The sequence below is a fragment of the Abramis brama genome (assembly GCF_963993115.1).
Source record: "Abramis brama genome assembly, chromosome: 11".
NCBI lineage: Eukaryota > Metazoa > Chordata > Actinopteri > Cypriniformes > Leuciscidae > Abramis > Abramis brama.
In genome coordinates this window covers 32981907-33001622 of record NC_139973.1, presented here as the reverse complement: position 1 = coordinate 33001622, position 19716 = coordinate 32981907, and the positions used below count along the sequence as shown (strand labels likewise).

At 40.6% G+C, this 19716-nt stretch overlaps 2 protein-coding genes across 21 annotated transcripts in view; one reads left to right on the top strand and one right to left on the bottom strand.

Annotated features, from left to right (window-relative positions):
• The window catches only part of marchf7 (membrane-associated ring finger (C3HC4) 7), a 30573-nt gene extending 22217 nt beyond the window's left edge, over positions 1–8356 (bottom strand). Inside the window, exons 1-2 of one of the 2 annotated variants that reach the window (XM_084129328.1) lie at positions 8005–8356; positions 3172–3274 (exon numbers count right to left, since the gene is read on the bottom strand). The gene's annotated coding sequence lies outside the window, so the exon portion shown is untranslated. Of the gene's footprint in view, positions 1–3171; positions 3275–7448; positions 7751–8004 lie in introns of those variants that run through there. The other variant, XM_084129327.1, reaches the window with a different exon arrangement.
• Positions 7085–19716, top strand: part of baz2ba (bromodomain adjacent to zinc finger domain, 2Ba) — a gene marked incomplete at its 3' end in the record, with an annotated part of 93650 nt that continues 81018 nt past the window's right edge. For 17 of the 19 annotated variants that reach the window (XM_084129310.1, XM_084129308.1, XM_084129323.1 and 14 more), the window contains exon 1: positions 7285–7506. Of the gene's footprint in view, positions 7507–19716 lie in introns of all 19 variants that reach the window. The other 2 variants (XM_084129306.1, XM_084129316.1) reach the window with 1 other exon arrangement.

Genomic DNA, 19716 nt, shown 5'->3' with positions numbered 1-19716 from the left:
TATTTCTTGAGAATATTAAATTAATTCTTCATAATTGGGTCATTGATCATAGCCAGAGATAAGTTACTTAAGAACTACTTTATTTAATAACTGGTTTTCTTTACAAAACTCTGCCACTGCCTGGCTTAAATCTGTTTTTAAAAGAGTAGGATGAGAGGAAACATCTTTGAAATCCTCAAAGCAAATGTTATAAAAGATCACTGCCACATTGCATTGATGTGCACATATGGAAGAGCATTTTATTAGGAGACAGATTTTAACCCTGACTAGAAGAAGAGCTCTCTTTCACTCTTAATCCTTACATGGTGACAAAGGCCCTTTAATGAAGAGGTCAGCATCAGAACAAAGACGGAACACAAGCACCACCCCCACCAGTGTTTGCCTTGTCCGTCTGCTGTCATGTTCTGCCTCCCACCAGTGGATGACTGGATTAAAGAAGGGTTCTAAGGTTTATGTTTGCATAAGAGGAAGGAAGTGCTGAACATGAGTGCTCAACACCGAAATACCATATCTCATTGCAAGAACAAGGACGCAAGCTTGAGTTTCGAGACTAGAAAGTTGAAAGGGGCTGATTCAGCGAGCATCATGCTTCTGTATTAGGAAACACAGTCTCCAGTCACCAAATAAAACGTTCACAGCTGAGTTTCTTTTCTCCTTTTTTTTTATAGATAAGAAAAAACAACAGCGCAGAGATCGAGGGTAGAAGTCAGCAGCTTCAGACACTGGCTGAAAGAATGTCTGGCCTCCTTCTCCACAGATGTGTAATCACAAAGGAATGCCTGCAGATCGCTCGGCCTTTCCACCGTTCGCTCGTTCTCTAGTCGCTTTCCCACGCCTTCCCCTGGTCTCCAGCCTCCTGCTTTTTTCCTGGCCGAGGTTCACAGCAAATGAACGCACCTCAGAGGGTCATGCTTTCACAAAGGACACAATGCCACTTCAGTCAGCAAAGCAGCACACAGACCCCAAAATAGAATTGGTGGTGAGAATAAGTCTGTGTGCCCTCCCATTCATGTGACTGATGTTACTCACATCTCACACGCACTTCCCCAACATCTGACAAGAGAATTGCTCTCTTCTGAGCATCTGTCTGGTGAATTTTTCATCTGAAATGTCAGTCTGTGAAATTACCACAAGCTTTCAGCCACTTTTGTTTGCTCTACGTGATTGCGATTGTGGTAATCAAGAAGTGTTGCAATCCGAAACGAGCAAAAACACATGGTGTAGTTTACTTTCGTTTTGAAGAACACAGACGCTAATCCCGTACAGGAGCATAATGTGGTGTATTTGAGATCATTTTGTCTTGATTAATGTAATATTGCTGTGTAAACATTGCTCCTTTTCCTCTCTCTCTCTCTCTCTCTGCCTGGGAAAGTATAGAGAGCTGACGGGAAAAACTATCTGTTAGTTGTTTATTATTTTCCAGTCCTCCAGGTGTACAGTGACTGCTGTGATTACTCCCGAGCTCCACCCAAAACCACCCTGCTGAGTGGAGATGGACGGCTCATGGGGGATAAAAACACACTCGAACACACACTCTTGCGTGCTGCTGTGGTGTTGAGACATGGCTATTATCACGGTGTTGCTGATGGCCTAGTTTTGATCATTCAAAAAGGAGGTTCCTCCGAATGTCTGACCCCGCTCAGCGCCTAGAGCACAGGCAGCGCTGAGCCGAAATGACTAATTAAAGCAGACGTTGTTTTTGCATAAATCAAGGTTTGATGCGGACTGACAGTTGGCGTGAAAATTTAAATAGATTTCCTGAGAAGGGAAAGGGAGAACAAATGCGAGCGTTCAGTTGGCATTATGCAATTTAACGTTAGCCAGACAGGAAAGGGGAGGTCCGCAGGAAGGTGTTTTGAAATGAGATCATTAAAAAGAAGTTGATCGTGAGTAAGACTAAGGAAAGCTTATAGCTTTGGCTCTTTCTTCCTTCGCTTTGGATCTTCAGATGTCTGTCTTTGAAGGCCCACGACAAAAGCCAAGCTATCGTTTTTCAGGTGGAGAACATCCTGGTACGGTTAACCTCGCAGAGGCTGGGCTTTACCTGATCTATCGTTGCACTGCTCTTTTGCACATTCAGAATCGATTCAATAACATCCCTGTTTTCAATGCCCTTGGCACCGATGCTAGTGGCCATAAATAGCTTCCATATGACATTCGTAACGGCGCATACATATGCGCGATAAAGCGGCACGCTAGCATCGTTTCATTGTTCCAGTTGAGCAGAATGTAATTGAGAACAGCACGTCAAGGCCAGGGAGAATCATTTATGCACACTCCTTTAATTTCAGAATAATTCTTACAACTGTTGTTTAAGGCCTCATTTTTTAAAGGGAATTTATGTTAAATATTTCCATTAGCGCCTTGCACTGTAGGCAGTATGATAATTTAAATAGTCACCCAAAAGGGTTATTAAATAATATTATCTTTACAAATGGAAGCAGGCACAGCCGCTGAAAGCTAATCTCGGGAAATTGATCAGCCGCACAGGCTGGCCTCTGTTTTTCCTTCCTTCCATCCATGAAAATGTACCTCTGTCTTTTTTTTTCCTCTCCAAAGGATGGATGTTGCAGGGTTGCTTGACAGATCCTATTTTACTGATCTTGGTGAACGCTCAATCTATTTCCCTCCCCCCTTTATTAATCCTCCTAATGTTTTCTCTCCTCCTCCGGCGGCTGATGCACTCTTTGATATATCATTGCTGAAGGGAGCGAGGGAAAATGTCAATTACGACTGTTAAATGTGAACATTTAACTACTGTACGGATGTTAGAACCACTGCTGTAGTTTTATATAGAGGGCTGGTGTGTAGAGAACGAAAAGCGGATCATTTTTATCAGTTTATTGGCCAGGTTAAGATGAACTCTGCTACCACTTAAGGGAGTTGCTCTCAAATAAAATTTAAAACTATTATGTATTTTGTCTCTTAAATGGAGGAATTAAAACCTTCGTTGTGCTGTTCTCCTGTGAGAGCCTGACTCAGACCCGTTAGGAATGACTGCATCGTTATGAGAAGATACTCCATTTTAAAGCGATGACTAGATTCGTTTTTTTTTTTTCTCCTCACATTAATGACCCCTTCCTGGAAATCAGTGTGTGTGCGGGAGAGAGAGATGGAGAGAGTAAGCGAGCGAGCAAGAGAACAAGGGCTGATGTCAGTGGTCTGTCACACCTCATGTGGTTATCCCCCGAGGATCTGCCACTCCATCACTTCCTATCTGTTTACCTCATCGCCGCCATATTAACAAGACTTTCCCCACATAGAGATGATGCACCTACAGTAAACAGAAGAAATAAATAGGTAAGCATCTGTTCTCATGCCTTTGCAGAAACATTACATCCATAGGTCAAAGGTCAGCTTATGTGCAGCCATTATGATAATGATCGCTATACACACTGAAGCGTCATGACCAGGGCGCAAATGTAATTTATTGCCATATGAGAAAGTATTTTTGGATGACCTTGAAACTGTATTTTGCATAATTTGTATCTTTTTTAAAATGATTTCGCTTTTTTTTTTTTTCTTATACAACGCGGGCTATTGTGTTGCAGCTGTCAACTGCACCTGTCACAAAAGTGATTTTCTTATCACATTTTTTGTTTTGGTGGATTAATGCAGGGAATATTCCACGTGTCGCCACATGTAAACCCCGCATAAATTTTCCACCAAAGTAAAGACACTCTGATTAAGAGAGCTTTCTTTACTAGAATCACTTAAGTCAGCAAGATCAGACTATTATTCAAAACTATGTAATCAGTTCCTGATAAATTTACCAGCTAATTGTCGAGTAATTCTGTTTTATTTGGGTTTAATTTTATGTTCTGGCAATGAATGATGTAATAATCCGTAACCTGCTGAGCTGCATTGTAATATGAATAATGTTAATTTAAAGCCAAAATGACCGCTTTTATATCTTTTAAATATAACTAAACATTCTCCCAGTGATAAAACAGCTATATGTACGCTTAATCATTGATTAGGTAGAGAAGATAGCCTCTGCCCCAGTCAAATATAAAAATGTTTTTCTTTGCTGACTCAGGTGTGTGTATATCACACCAGACAACCTGTATTTTAACTCTACTATGAACCATAATCAAGCGACTCACTCTCTCATTTGCAGTCAGATATATTAAGAATTTATAGCTGTATAAATTATGTAAACATTTAAAGGTCATCTTTTATTTATGGATACAAACAGCAGCACTGACAGAGGAACAAACAGCTTGAATACATTTCTGGTTGCATTGGTGTTCAACTCTAATTGTCAATCCGACGCGGTTTCCGACGCAACATCAGTTGCTCCAAAGTCAGTCGGGAGAAAAATGCTCTTAACTCTTTTAAAACAGGCTAATAAGGCAAACCGAGGAAACTATTGTCTCTTTTGCACTGATTAGCTCTTTGCCTAGTGATTTTATGCAAGACTAAGTGAGAGGATCGCAATTCAATTATTCCAGCAAGCAAAACCTTAAGGCCAGCAAATTGCGTAAAAACACTGAGTCTCTTGGAGAGAAATTTGTGTCATTGGAAATTAAACGCTTTTGTGGCGCTGGAAGGTTAGTGTTGTTAATGGTATTAGGGAATGTGGTGTTCTGAGATGATTAAAATCTGTGTTGGAGAGAGAAAGAGAGAGGGGTGAGAAAGAAAAGAGGGAGAAAAAAAATCAATAGCTGCAAGCACAGCTCCCACTCTAGATGGACATCTCCTCTGTCTTTATGCGGCCTAATAGAAAAATAACAATTAAATCCAAATCGCCACATTAATTTGGTTTCCATCAGTCTCGAGGGAGATCATCTTTACCAGTTATTAGTCGCTAGGATATTATATCTTCTAATCAAGCCTCTTAAGGAAAAAAAAACCCCAGCCCAATGGAAGAGACAGGCTGTGTTCCCTCCACTTACCCCCTCCCCCAGCAGGCTTGCATTGCACTCATTGTACTTGTGCTTATTATGTTTCAAATGACCGAGGTACGGCTGACATTCTGGCTGCATGCAGAGGCCCAGCCTCCGTTAATGACGCAGCTCATAGTCCTAAGAGCCTCAGCTCCTCACCCACCCACCCACGTCCCAACCCCCAACACACACACACACACACACACACACAGGCTCTAATGAAGAACCACCAACACAATTACAAACCCCGGTGTGTCTCTGCTGGAAGAGGGGAGGAGGTTATACACATAGTCACTCAAGAGGGAGGAATATTGCCATCATGTGTGCACACACACATATACACACAATTATGGCTTTCTTATTGTGGTCGAGGTGGTCTGATGATCGCAGATAAACACACATGTTCAGATGCACGTTTTGCACACGATCGCCTCATCTTCTCCTCCCACTCTTCGGAGCACTGATCCCTGGAGGTCTGCCTGCCTCTCCGTGTCCCTCCATAAGCATCTTTTCACCCACCTTCATCTCTACAGGTGAGGAGGGGGGTCAGAGAGGATCAATGAACGCATGCATAAATTGGTAAGCGAATGTGTCCCCTCTATACTCGCTAAAGCTTTCAAAAACACCACTGACTGGCTCTCCTTTGAACAATTTCAAATATAGTTTCATTACATGCGCATTAAAACGACAGCAGCAGCGGTACTTAGCGATAAACTCACAAACGGTCTCCTATTATAATCGGAATTAGCACACCAGTTGTAGTTACATGACTATAACACTAGTAATTTCTAAATACAGTGCAAGCTTAAATTATTAAAATGTGCCTGACTGACTCACCAGAGTGTGGAGATGTTATGTGTGTAAACATGTTTGTTATCTACTGTTTTTTTTTTTTTTTTACATGTTTATCACCAATTAAAAGAGAAATCACAAATGAACAAAATAATAACATAAAATATAAAATGGATTTTTTAATTAATATACATTAAACTTATATGATTACACATATATGTTTTGATATAAATCTTATTGAGAAAAGCAGCTTTACAGCTAAAAGAGATTTCTGTAAACGTCTCCGTCTAAGTAAAACCTCAACACACAACGCACGCAAGTCAGGCATAATCTGAAGCGTGAAGCTAAACTCCCGAAAGAGTTGCCCCTCTCTCCCCTCCTCCTCTAGTCCCTCTCCCACTAAGGAGTGGCAGCGTGTCCCTCCTTGCCCCCCCCTGTTGTTGTTTTCTTGCTCAATGAAATAATCTCCCACCCCCTTCATCCCTCACCCCATGCCACCCCCCTGTCCCAGTCTAGGTCAGAGGGCCCCCCTCAGCCTGTTGCTGATTGTGAGTGCAGCGGCAGGGAGAAAAAGCACACAATTAGGCACAGATGGCTGTCTGCCTCGTGGTGCCCAGCTCGGCTCCCGCTGCAAAGGGCCATTCTGACGCCTCTCGCTTTGCCCGCAAGTGCAATTCAAATGAGAGATCAATGAGCGTCATCCTAAAAGTAACAGTTCCAATTATTCTGCCTTTTATTTTCTGTTCCTCCTGAGCGTCACAGGGGCAGATCCTCTTTTTTTTCCCCTCCTTTCAATGCGAGACGACATCAGCTCATACGATGCCACTATCTTTTGGATTACGGAAATTCTGTTGTCAAATCGGAACGTTATCACCTTGTCTCACTCCCCTGATGATTTGAGGGGAAATAGGGTCAGATTAGCTGGGTTAATCCATAATCCCTGAATTTAGCTATTGAGGTAACTGGAGACAAATGCAATCAAGTTTGATCATGCGTCGCTGTCTTGCGGTTTATCTGACAGCTTTTGAATGACAAGTAACCAATCTTAGAATTAAATTTCCATTTCACTGGACACCATATTATCAGATTTCCACTGCTATTGTACTTCTAATGTCTTCAAATTCATTTGAAAGCACAATCTCATTAACATGTGCTGCTTTGAACTTTTACACACTATGTGCCAATTTTGATAAATGATGATTTAACTTGATTACAAATGACATCCCCCCCACCACCACCACGCAAATTCAAAACAATGCTCAGCCATTATGTAAATATTGTCAATTCATAATACCAATAATTACTATGAACAGATAACACTTCTGAAATCGTCTTCAAAAAAAAAAAAAAAAAGCATGACAACCTTTAGCATTAAAAAAAACCCCCAGCCTTACAGCGTTTTCGGAACTATGTCATTGACAGATGTTTTAGAATTAGTAACGATGCTGAAAATACAGCGCGCAACGTGCATATTTCGGACACTTACATACTTTTGCCTATTCGCAGCGAATAAAAGTTTTATCGTTTAATTATTGTCCGCTGACGTCACTTTGATTCCTTGAAGTGAGGCAGAATAAACCTTGAAAGGACTCTCCTTCAATCTGCTGTTCGTAACTAACACACACACACAAACACACACACACGCAGTCACTCACTCACTCACACACACCGAGACTCAATTACTGCCCAATTCCCTTCTTCATCATCTCCTGCTACACTGGCCTCTTCCAAAAGCAAATCGAAAAGGAAAACAAAGAGCAACGTTACCTGAAGTGATACTTCGAACCCGATCGAGACGGAATTACACGAAGTGTCAAAAGTAAGGGTAAGTTTTTGAATTTATTGAGAGCTGGATCAGTTATTTCATTGGAGAATCAATGTTGTGTCGCTGGCTGGCTTGATTTCTTAGCGAGGGTTGCTAACTCGATAGTTTCTTTAGGTTGGCTACGCGCGTCCCTTCAGCGTAAAAAGCTCAAAACTTGTCGAAACCGTTTCAACGGCGTTGTCGAGAAGAGCCGATCGAGAGAAATATTCCGATACGACTGCAAATACAGCAAAACTTTACGAGTGGACACAATGTTGCGCGCGGGGGTTGTGACTTCATAATAGGAATCTGCCTTTGTGCCCCCTCGCGTGCGCTTTAACTGTTACGTTTTTTAAATGTAAACTATTTGTAAGCACTCCTGAATGTATCCAAACATGTTTCAAAGGAGCAAACGCTTCCCCATCGTTCATTTGGGTACGTAAAAATGCAATATTTGATTTTAGAGGGCTTATTTGAAAAAGGCGATGCGGGAGAGTCACTTGGAGGAGCTGAAGCTACCTTTGGTCTGTTTAATGTCCGTCTCTCAGATGATGGCAAAAGCTAACAGCTCTTCATTTAAACAACACTATAAAACATTTACTTTACAATTCCTTTTGATAGAAATCGTTAAAAGCACATAGTTGTGTGTTTTCGACGAGAAAATCGCCTGCTTAGTCGGAGTGGGTCGCTGGTGTTGAGTTGGAGCTTCGCGTTGCTCTTATCTTTGTTGCTTCCTTAAAGAGCAGCAGCTGCCGCCTGGCCGAGTTGTTGAAATTTATCCCTTTGTGTATATTACAATATCCTCCATTTTTTCTGCCCTCTAAACAACAAGCCTCACGCCATCTTGGTTAATTTTAACTGGCGGATCTGTGTAATCTTAGGACTCGACCTGCACATGTCGTTACAGGCAGAAAGTTTAGAAATGTCTTATGTGGTAGCGGTGACGTCATGTGAAGTTTAAGTAAAATGTGATGTTTTGCACAGAAGGCGTCGAATTTGTTATCTCGCTTGACATTGCTGTAAAACTCTGTTTTGAGGGTAGGTTTGGTGTTGGAATGACTCTGGGTGAATAAAAACAAATGTTTGATGTGGTCTTGAGAATTATACGCGATGTTTAATGATTCGGTGTTTACAGGTGGAATGAATGACATCAGCATGTAATGATGTCATTTAGTGAGGTGAACTGTTTATTGTCTTTTCTTTGTTTCAAATTGAGATATTTTACAGTGAACCCCACAGTTTAGAAATTTCAGAATTTCCATGGGGGGATTTTGTAACTGTTGTAAAGGATGAATCAGTAAACTGAGGTTTCACATTCATTTCAGAGATTTTTCCTCGAATGGCCTGAATCGTATTTTGATCCTTTCTGAATTAGGAAATCAGACCTATTTGAGTTCGTCTCGTCACATGAATTTATAGCTCACGAGGTTAATAATTATGGTCTCACTGTACAATCATTTCCTCATTTAGAAGACTTATGTTCTTGTGACTATCTTATGCATATAGCTACTTTTGTATACAGCCTAGCCTATATGCTATGTTTTATTTGTGCACGTATAGCCTCCACACATACAGAGATTTACTTTACAGTTGACCTCCTAATGTGTAAGTAATAGTTTGTTACTATTTAACAAAAAAAAAAATAGTGAAAAAAATGTTAAGTGATAGTTTTACCTCAATTAATTAGTTGTGGTTTGTGAATGAACATTCCACTTCAGCTTCAAAAAGAAAGTGTTAGCCTACATAATTTAAAAGTTTCTGTTATGCATGTCATGAACTTTTTACAATTAGCGATCAGCAATGCAAAACCCTCAGGCTCGCCATAAGCTGGTTAAATGGCTGGACTGTCTGTTTTGTATCAGTAGGGCTCTGTCTCATCTAGCCCAGTGCCCTAGTCATTATGCATGGAGCAGGCTGTTGTTTTTACAGAATGCCTCAAATGGAGAAGTCAGTGTTTCCACCTCCCATCTCTTTGTCTGAGTATGTGCTGCTGCTAAAGCCATGAGAGCAGGGGAGCAGATGTTTAGCCAAACATCCTGACGTGATGCTTTTCTCTTGTGGGAATGCCGCCTCTTCCTCCCTGTTCCTGATGCATCGCCTTGACAGCTGCTTGATTTCATGGAACCGCTAAGAAGCCATTAGCGGTATCAGTGAATTGAAACGGAACAGTCTCACCCACTCTCTTCTTCCATTAGAAATGACTATTGTTGGATGCTTTTTTTTTCTTCTTTCGTTGCGGGTGTGTTTGTGCTTATTCAGAGCACATAGAATATCTCTTTTATACTTGTGCTGTTTTTCTTACCACGAATTAGGGAGAGCAAATCTGTCAGGGCCTGTTTGTGCTGTTGAGGTTTGAAGGGATCTCACACTGTGCTCTCTCAAGCACACCCAGACCCCTAGATGTCTGTGGCTGCAAAGAGGAAAAAAATGAACTTTGCTCAGGGTTAGAGTGTCAGCCACACGTTTCTGCCCAGGATGTTTGTTGTTTCCCGACAGGATATGGGTTAGGCCTGTGAGAAGATGTTCATATCTAGGAATTAGTTTAATTTGCGATCTTTAGACGGATCTTGTTTAAGCTCTGTTTGTCTTTGTTGTTCTCATAACAACAAATGTTTGTAGTGTAATGAGCTGATTATGAGAAATGTGGGCTGTAGGAAATGGGTCTCGGGTGCAGAATCTGTCGAATCCAGTACAAGTTTAGCGCAGACAATCCCAAATGCATAGGGTTTGAGTTTATAATCACACTTCCTCCGAAACCGGGCACTGATCAGTGCGGTTCATTTAAAGATGATTTGAATTTATTGGAAATTCACTCATGCTGATACATATGAATGACTGGAGAGCAGTTAACGCGCACAGCCCTGGCGCGTCTCATAGTCGAAATGGCTCTACGGGGTTTCATTCTACATCTTATTGGATTAGATGATATTATAGTCAACTGCAGTGTATAACATTGTGCTTTTCACTTTAACAACTTACTTTATAACCTTTCAGAGAATTATTCAAGCCTGGGTTCTGTTTGGTAAATTAATGTTTTTATTCTTTCTGTAATTACTCACAATGTAGAACACAATTAATTATTTAAATAACTATGCTATGATAAACAACATTTGCAATGATTTAAATAACTATATACAGTGCAATGCATAAGTTAATACACCCATGCTAAAGTTGACTAAAAAGAGGAATAAAAAATCATATTTTGGAAATTGAACTTAATGCCTTAATTTAAAAAATTAGGAAAAATCCAACCTTTTAGGACACCAATTTTCTTTGTGAATGAATAATGTATCGTAAATAAATAAATGTTCTTCCTTAAAATACATGGTGCATAAGTGAGTACACCCCTATGTTAAATTCCCATAGAGGCAGGCAGATTTTTATTTTTAAGTATTTTTTTTAAATTCATTTTTAGGATACTATGCATCCTGATAAAGTTCCCTTGGCCTTTGGAATTAAAATAGCCCCACATCATCACATAGCATTCACCATACCTAGAGATTGGCATGGGGTACTTTCCATAAGATCATCTCTCAATGCAAATCAAACTAGCTTTTAGGCTAACTGAAATAAAACCATGCCTTTATTTTAAATAAAGTTTAGTCTGTGGCGGACTATAAATAGGTTCTCGCATTGGCACAAAAATCAGGGCAAGGTGGACCAGTGTTCAATCAAAATAAGAAGGAAGACGAACAAAAGCAGAAGTAAAAACATCCTCCAGCGTCAATCTGGATGCAGACAAATTATTTGCAGCATCTTCAGTGGAACCCATTGATTTTGTTTTTTAATCCCGCATCAATCATTGCTGTGTTAATGGTGAAATTGATTTGAATGAACTTTGGAAAGCTCGGTCTCGATTGTTAGTTGATTTAACCGTCCCATAAAAGTCCAAGGCAGCGAGAAGTTCTCACCTGATCATAACACCTGTCATTTAAAGAGCTCAAACTCAAGCACAGGCTTGATTATACAAGCTGTGGTGTGCCGTGTGTGTGGCCAGTAACTGCCAAATGAATCAGCCCTGAATACACTCGATGCCGGAAGGTCAGCGTTGAATTTGTTTTCAGAGCAGGTTGCGTCCTTGCACTCGTAACGACTTGGCAAATCACCTTGTAAATACTGACAGATATTCTTCCCCGCGCTGCTTGGTGAGACAACAGTTGGCATGACGCTAAACAGTATCATGGATAAGTGCATCTCTATCTTGCCTTACTTGGCTAATGATTTATTTTGTCGTTAGCAAACAGCTTTGATTGTAGAATTTCCTCTCAACAGTTGGCTCTTAGATAATAGCAGGTTATGTGGGTTGCAGTTTAGCGCGAACATTAGCGTTCGGGAGACAACTGTGTGTGTCAGCAGAAGCGCAAGTCGGTCGCGGCAGACTCGATAATTGTGTCGCAAACATGATCTTCTTTACCTTTAGCCTGCCAGTCCGTGGTAACGAGCCGGAGACTCGCATTTCTGCGGACAGTTAAATGAATGAGCTTTTCTACCAGCAGCTGAAGCGGGTCACACCAAACTGACTCTGTTTTCAGATAAACACAGAGAGGACACAGGGGCCGAATTTCAGAGGCAGGCAATTAGCTGCTTTTTGGTTCAGTGTCCCTCGGGCCTCTGTTTATCATTCAATGTGAGAATATCCCTGATGAAACTCAAGGTTATTTTTGTTGGGCTGTCTGAGCGCTTGTTTTTCACAGACAAGGTGAAAGGGTTGATTTTTCCCTCAAGAAAGGCTTCGTATCGAGACTTGAGAAAGAAAAATCTCCTTTGCTGTAACTTCATAGTAAGGAATTAAGCTCCGGGAAGTGTACGCTCAGAATAAGTGTGTATCTTTCCACCAGCGTCTCCATGTTCGGCTGTTAATCATCGAAGCCGATCTCATGCTTGACACCTGAAGGTCGTCATTCTGAAACCTTTCTGTACGCCTGTTGTTCTGCTTTCCATCTACCCCCCTCTCTCTTTCTTTCTATCTCTCTCAGCTCCTCAATGAGGGTTTGAGTGCATTAGTGATTCCGGGCAGAGGAGTATTCTGGAGAGATGAGGGCTGTTTTTTCCACCCCGCGCTGCTTGTGTCTCCGGTGTTGTTTGCCCTCCAGGAGACTGTCATGTCGCCTGTGCCGTGGGTTGCCACTGCGGCGCTCCAGTCCCCCTGCTGAGATAATGGAGCCCGTGTTTGAAATGCCAGTAGTTTGGCCTATTTGTTCTAGTGCTTATCGCTATATTTGCATCCAGAGTAGAAATAGCCAAGATTTCAGGAATGGCAGCAATGATGCTCCTCTTGTGGGAGAGGGCAAAAGGGAGGCTTGGTGGGATTTGGTGAGAGCTGTGGGATGGGAGAGAATCTACTGCACTGTGACAGCTGACTGCAGGACATGCAGTATTTGACCCTCACGCACATACACGCTCAAAGACATTCAGAGATTGTGCTCAAGCAGCCCCCTCTTATTTATTGATCTCGCTGCATTTAAAATCTGGTCACTGCCACCACAAAGCCTTTTCATTTTAGCTGCGCTGGCAAAGAGCACCTCGGCACAGCAAGAATTTCTAAATTTTTAATTTGCGCAGAAAGGCCCACGAAATGACAGGGATGAGATGGAGACAGAGACAGAAAAAGGTTTGAAAATAGAATCGTTTCAGCTGACAGCATAATGTACTTTTTGTTTTGTGTTAAGTTGCTTGCTCTCACATTTTATGTAAGACTTCTTTTTTAATCTCTTACAACATTTCTTTGCAGAAGTATGGTTAATAGAGCAGTTTAGTGGGTGATACCAGCTATTTAACCCTGACATGACACACCAAATAAAGGTTTTTTTTTTTTTGTAAAATAATGTAGCCTGGGTTGAACTAGGTCTTGAACAGTAAACAAACCTCTGTTGGATTAGCTGCAAGGTTTTATAAAAAGATCTCCAGATTGAGAGAGCTGGATTAAGGGTTCTAATCTGCGTTCGCTTGAAGGTGCATTGTGGTGTGTTCCTGGAGTCTACAGACGTGGGATTAGGCGCTTCAGCAGGCCTCATGCTCATCGACCCGCGACAAATGTGTGTGCGTGTGTGTTTTGAGGGGGGTCGTCTGTCTCAGTCATTAGAAATTAGGCTGAGGCTGCTTTGTTTAAGGTTGGAACGGACGGCGATTCTTTGTTTAAATAATGTAATCATGTAAAGAGATAAGGTTAAGGACTGCAGGTTGTTTAGGTAGCGAAAGAGTGTTTGTGTCATCAGATTTTTCAGTGAAACAGACTGCGGTGTGGTTATTTCACATGACACGCAAATTGAGAGGAAAGAAACTGCATTGGCTCTCTCTTTCTCTCAGTTTCTATCACTCTTATCTCTGTTAGATGGGTAGAAAGCTGTGAAACCCGTCTGTAATATGAGCAGTCTGTAAACTTGGCAATAGCACTAGAAGAAGCCAGATCCGGAGGCCATGAAGAGCCTCTTGTTGAGTCCTTCAAGTGTTAGTGTGTATTATTGCGTGGAAGTATATCTGTATGTGTGTTCTGATGGCAGAGGATCATATGGACACATTCTAGGGCGAAGGATTAAATGAATGGTAGAGTGAGCAGTGCATCCTTATTTGACCACGCTCTGTGTGTGAGCACCTTCGTAACCAAAAGCCTTGTTTTGTGCTCTTAGGGTTTTATCTGAGTGTGTCTTAGTGTGTGTGTGTGTAGGCTACACACATACGGGTGACTGTGCATCTGTGTGTGTGTGCAGAGATGGAAATATCCTTTGCTCCTGCAGGCTAGAATAAATCCTGTGTGAGAGCTCCCTGGTGTAATCCAAACACTGCCAGCTAATTTAAGCGTGCAGCAGGAGCAACAGCATCTTTCATGAAAACAATGCATTCAGTCTAGAGCTCATCTCCACTTCCTTCAGTCATCTTATTCAGCCATCACCTTGACTTCAAAGTTAAAGCCTAACACACAACCCAATACAACTGCTCAAAACACCACTAAACCCCAACAGACCAGCTCAACACGCCACTGAACATTCGAATAACATATCTCAACAAACCACCACACAACTTAATACTTCAGCTCAACACACTATCTTAACCCAACATTACAGGTCCAACACATCACTTCAAAATGCCACTTGACTGAATATCAGTGCACCACCATAACCCAACACTACACACTTACAAACACAACACTACTGCTTACCAGAGGATGCAAAATAGACCACTCAATACACAAAACACCACACAAACTTAATACTACAGCTCTACAGCTCAACACACAACCATTGCCCAACATTACAGCCCAAACTGCCACCAGATGATCCAACACAACACCTCAATATGGCACTTGACTGAACATAGCATTAGCAACACCAAGTTCAGCACACCACCATAACCCAACACTGCACACCCAATAGACCACTGCATGACCCAGCACTTTAGCCCAATCCACCAACAGGTGACTCAACACAAGACCAACATGACACTTGACTGAACATCCAAACACTTCAACAATACAGCTCAAACCCCCACCATCATGTAACACAACAGCTCAACACCATGCCCGATGACCCATCGCAACAGCTCAACATACTGCTTGAGTGAACATCCTAAAACCATGCTCAAAAAACCACCACAAGCCAACACTACACAATTAGCAAAGCACCATGACCCAGCAAAACAACTTAAGCCACTACAACAACCCTGTAGTGTTGGCTTAACATGACGCCACACAACCCAACACAATAGCTGAACACGCTACTTAACTGAACATCCCAACACCACCATAACCAACAATACACGCCCACCAGACCTTCACATGCTCAACTTGCCATTTGTCTAAACATCCAAACACCATACCTCAATACTATAGGGCTGCACAATATTGGAAAAAACTGACATTGTGATTATTTTGTTTTTCTGTGATATATTACGATATGAATTTCACCAGATGACTTGAATGGCTCTATTTGGAACAAATTAATCATTCTCTAGAATGATTGGGGTGATTTTGTAGGCGAGTGCATCTGCATAGAAAATAATAAACAAATTACAAGCATAGTTAAATTTCAATAGAACAAAGATACAAATGAAGCAAACAGTGCTTTATGTTTTTCAGGTAACAATGATAGGGTAAAAATGAAATATAATGAATCTTTGTTAATGCTACAAAAGTGATTTTCTCTTTCTTTTTTGTTGTTTGATTAACATTATTGACAGCAGTTATATTAGGCTGCTGTCACTTTAAGACCTAATGCACGGATCCAATATAATAATACGCTGTTTACATTCACTTAAGACATAGGCTTAGCAATTTTTTACTTTTTTAAGGATACTCACCAAGACAGGCATTTTGACATGTATTTGTCCATTCAAGAACAAAAAGAGGGAAAAGTGATCTGAATTCAGTGTTTGCGTGCTGTCTGCACGGCTCTATGTGCGCGCACAGAAAACGAGTGCACAAGTTCCGAATTTAGTTATTTTTTGTATCGTCTTGTGCTTGAATGCTTTAAACTCGCTTAAATGATTAAACTGACAAGACTTAAAAACATGTGCAAATGATAAACATTCACTCTACATGATAGGTAAACTTTGCATTCTAATCCATGACAAAAACCATAAGAATAAATTTTATGTTCCACAGAAGAAAGAACGTCACTGAGCTTTGAGTTATCATGAGCATGGCGGAAGATTTACCAGAACAGTGTAGTGGGCTTCTGTACTGTATTGCCTTGAGCCAACCTGCTATCAACAACACTGATCACCTTTCTCGGCATACTGCTTCAGACCAAGTTGCATCTTGCTACTGTTCCTAATATGTTGTAATATTTGTTAGAAACATATTTTATATTCGTTAAAAAAGGCAGGCATTTTTGTCACTGCTACTTCTTCACCGGATTGATGTCAGGTTGCTGGCGAGAGCTTTCATGTTGGGTGTGTTGAGCTTAGCGATGATAGATGACTATCTGGTTGGTTTGTGTGTGTCAGTGTGTTTCTTCATATGTGTGCGTGTGTTTGAGGGGAAGGCGTGACAGCTGCATAGGCAGCGGGATTGACCTTCACGCAGAGAAATCTCAAGGCCTGTTTGATTACATGGTATTCTGCTGCTTTGCGTTCTTTGGCGCCTAACTTAATTCTCGGACAGCGTTTAATCTGTGATCGGCTACTTTTGACTGCCAGTGTTATTGTTCAGGACCCTCAATTAGGGTACATGTTGTTCAAATAATATGGTCACATGTATGGCTGTTATCTTTGTTTTTTTTTAATTGGTGGTATTATGCCAGTATTAGTATATACTATGCTTGATACAAAGTGGCCTTAAAGAGTTTATTACAATGATATTTAGACACTGTTAAGATTACAGAGTCTCACTGTCTCTTTGTCGTTTATCAAAATGTAACCGGTTAGATTTAGTATTATGCTGTTTAGTGTTCTGTACTGTACTTATTATTTTCAAGATATTTATCTCTAAAAAAAATAAGACAGATAATAAAAATGCACTTTTTCAAAATAATAACTGAATTTACACAAATGTTTGCCTTAGTTCATAGTGCCATATGTTGCCTCCACAAGCATCAATGACTGAATGTAATAAGGGTGTAATGGTTCATATTACTCACGGTTCGTTTTTTATTACGGTTTAAGGGTAACAGTTTAAGGGTTTCAGTAGGGTTCTGTATGTGCTATGTTTAGGGGAAAAAAGTCTACTGTCAAATAAAAAGAAAATAAGAACAAATAATCAAACTACAAGCAACAGCACAAATAAATACAATAGAGCAAAGATACACAAAAAATCAATTGTAAAACAATATTGCAAAAATCTTCACTGTATAAATACAGATTAATCATTATTAAATTTACAAAAGCTATTCAGTCAAGAGCAGTGAGTGATTTCCTTGTCTTCTGTTGTTTGATTAAAAAACACAGACAGCAGGACTTAATGCACAGATCCAGTACACTGATACTGTACACATGCGTTGTCTTTCTCGACTGTTTACAATCACTTAAGACATAACTTACTATGTTTGCTAGGATACTTGCCGAGACGTGCATGTTGACATAATTTTCGTGTGAATTTGCCTGTTCAAGTGCAAGACTTGAAAGAGAACTCAGTATTTGCACGCTGTCTGAGATGTGGCTTTCCGTGTGCGTGCTTCGGATGAGCGCGCACACAAATTTTCTCACTGCACATGCGCGAGTTCTAATATGCATCTTCTTGCTCTTGAATGTTTAAATTGTCATGGCTTAAATGAGTTTAGTTTAAACACTGATAGCAACTTTTGCTGTTCAAATCTCACCTGCGCCCGCGCACTATCAACGTGATGACGGCGTAAATGACTGCATATTAGAGCATACAGCACTTGCATTGAGAGCATCCAGGGTCACAGTCAGTTAAGATTTAAAACCTCCTGTAGTCTGAGCCCGGCTTTAGTCTTCTAGGTTCTATAAGTTAAGTTCCATATTTTATTTGGTTTCTCTTCATGCTTTACATATTCGAGTTCTCTCTCAAATTGGCTTTGCTGTGATCCTGCTTTTCCACTCATGTGGACAACTGACCTCTCGCTGGCCCCTCCCCCAAAACGACCATTGTCCAATCACACATCATAGCAACCGTTACTATGTGAGCAGGTCCGACAAACATTGACTCCAAGCAAGATGGTGAAGCAGTGCGCCCACGGCGTTTGTAAATCGGACACTAGATACCCCGAGAGATTGTCTGGAGGAGTTGTGTTCTTTACATTCCCAAAGCCGAAAACACAACGTGAACGTGAGTTGAACATAATTCACAACTAGGAAATAGCTTTGGCTTAGTTAAAGGTGCATAACAGATAATATAATATAATAAAATAAAATGGATATCTGAATGCCTTATATTTTGTTTTATCTATTTCATTTTATTATATTATCTGTTATGCACCTTTTAAGCCAAAGCAATTTCCTATTTGTGAATTCTGTTCATCAACTATGGAAATAAAACATTCTGATTCTGATTCTCAAAACGGCTATTCTCAAAACAAAAGAGAAATGTTAGTTAGCTTTGAATGGCTTTGACGCACATGTAGGTTTAGCTAGCTAACATACCCTTGTATTTTAACAAAATAGCTACTCGCAATAGACAATAATAGACCATAACATATGAAAGAGAACTCAGATTTCGCTTGAGACCGGTAAGCATTAACGTTAGCCTCGATAGTAGTCGTGTCTCCTTCATTGCGTATTTTTATATTTTGAATATATCCCTCCACTGCATACTGTAACCCCTTTTGCCTCGATCTGGAGGATTTCGCGGAGGTATTGCTCAAAAAAAGGTCACTGACACGCACGGGTATACCTCTTCCCGTCATGGCAATCTGTCGCGCTGGTCGTGTTTGACCATTTGTTTGTCGGACGTAGCAACAGTAACTAAGGGGGGGCGGGGCTCGGCGAAAGGCTAATTGAGGGCCTGACTATATTTGGGATACAACTATCACAAAAGATGACCAGATGAAAAGAACAGTAATAATTTCTGTAAATTCAGTATTAAAATATTTTTATGATTGTATCTATCTCCTCTTTTTATAGGCTATTTTTTTTTTTTAACGCCTTTAATATTTAAGTAAACTTAAGAGAAAATGTATGTAAACTTATGTAAACTTAAGAGACAAATTGTGTTATGTAACTATAGTTACTTTAACATACTGCAGTTATGACTTTGTCATATCGTCATAAAGGCCATTAAATGTGTGTGAAGAAACATTTCGAAACGCGACATGCACCATCATGAGATTCCTTTGACTGACTAGTGAATAAACCTTTTAAGTGAATGCTCTCAAAAGCTCTTGTAAGGCTTTGCATTTTGCACGCATTTTACAGCATTTCACTTATAGGCTAACCTAAAGTAAAGCCTCTGATCATTTTCCCATTAGTTTGTTTTCGTATCTTGGAGTGCCTAAAACATGTTTTCTGTTCCTGCCGTGTCTGGCGATGCGGAGCTTCAGAAACTTTCCCACATGTTGTACCTTTGTTTAAAAAGCGCTCCATTCCATGTGGAGACACATGAGTGTTTTTTCTCTCTTTTGCTCACTCTTGTTCTTCCTTTTGCTTCCATCTGGTCTTCATTTCCACCAGACTTCAAAGGTGAAGGAAAGCGAGGATAGGAAATGGGTTGAATATTAATTTGGCCTTATTGTCACGAGTTGCTGTGTTCTGTACAGATGAACTTTTACCACAAATGTAAAGCGAAATTACTGTAGTGTTTAGCAATCCGTTCAAAGACGATTGCGGTGTCCTTGTGTGTGT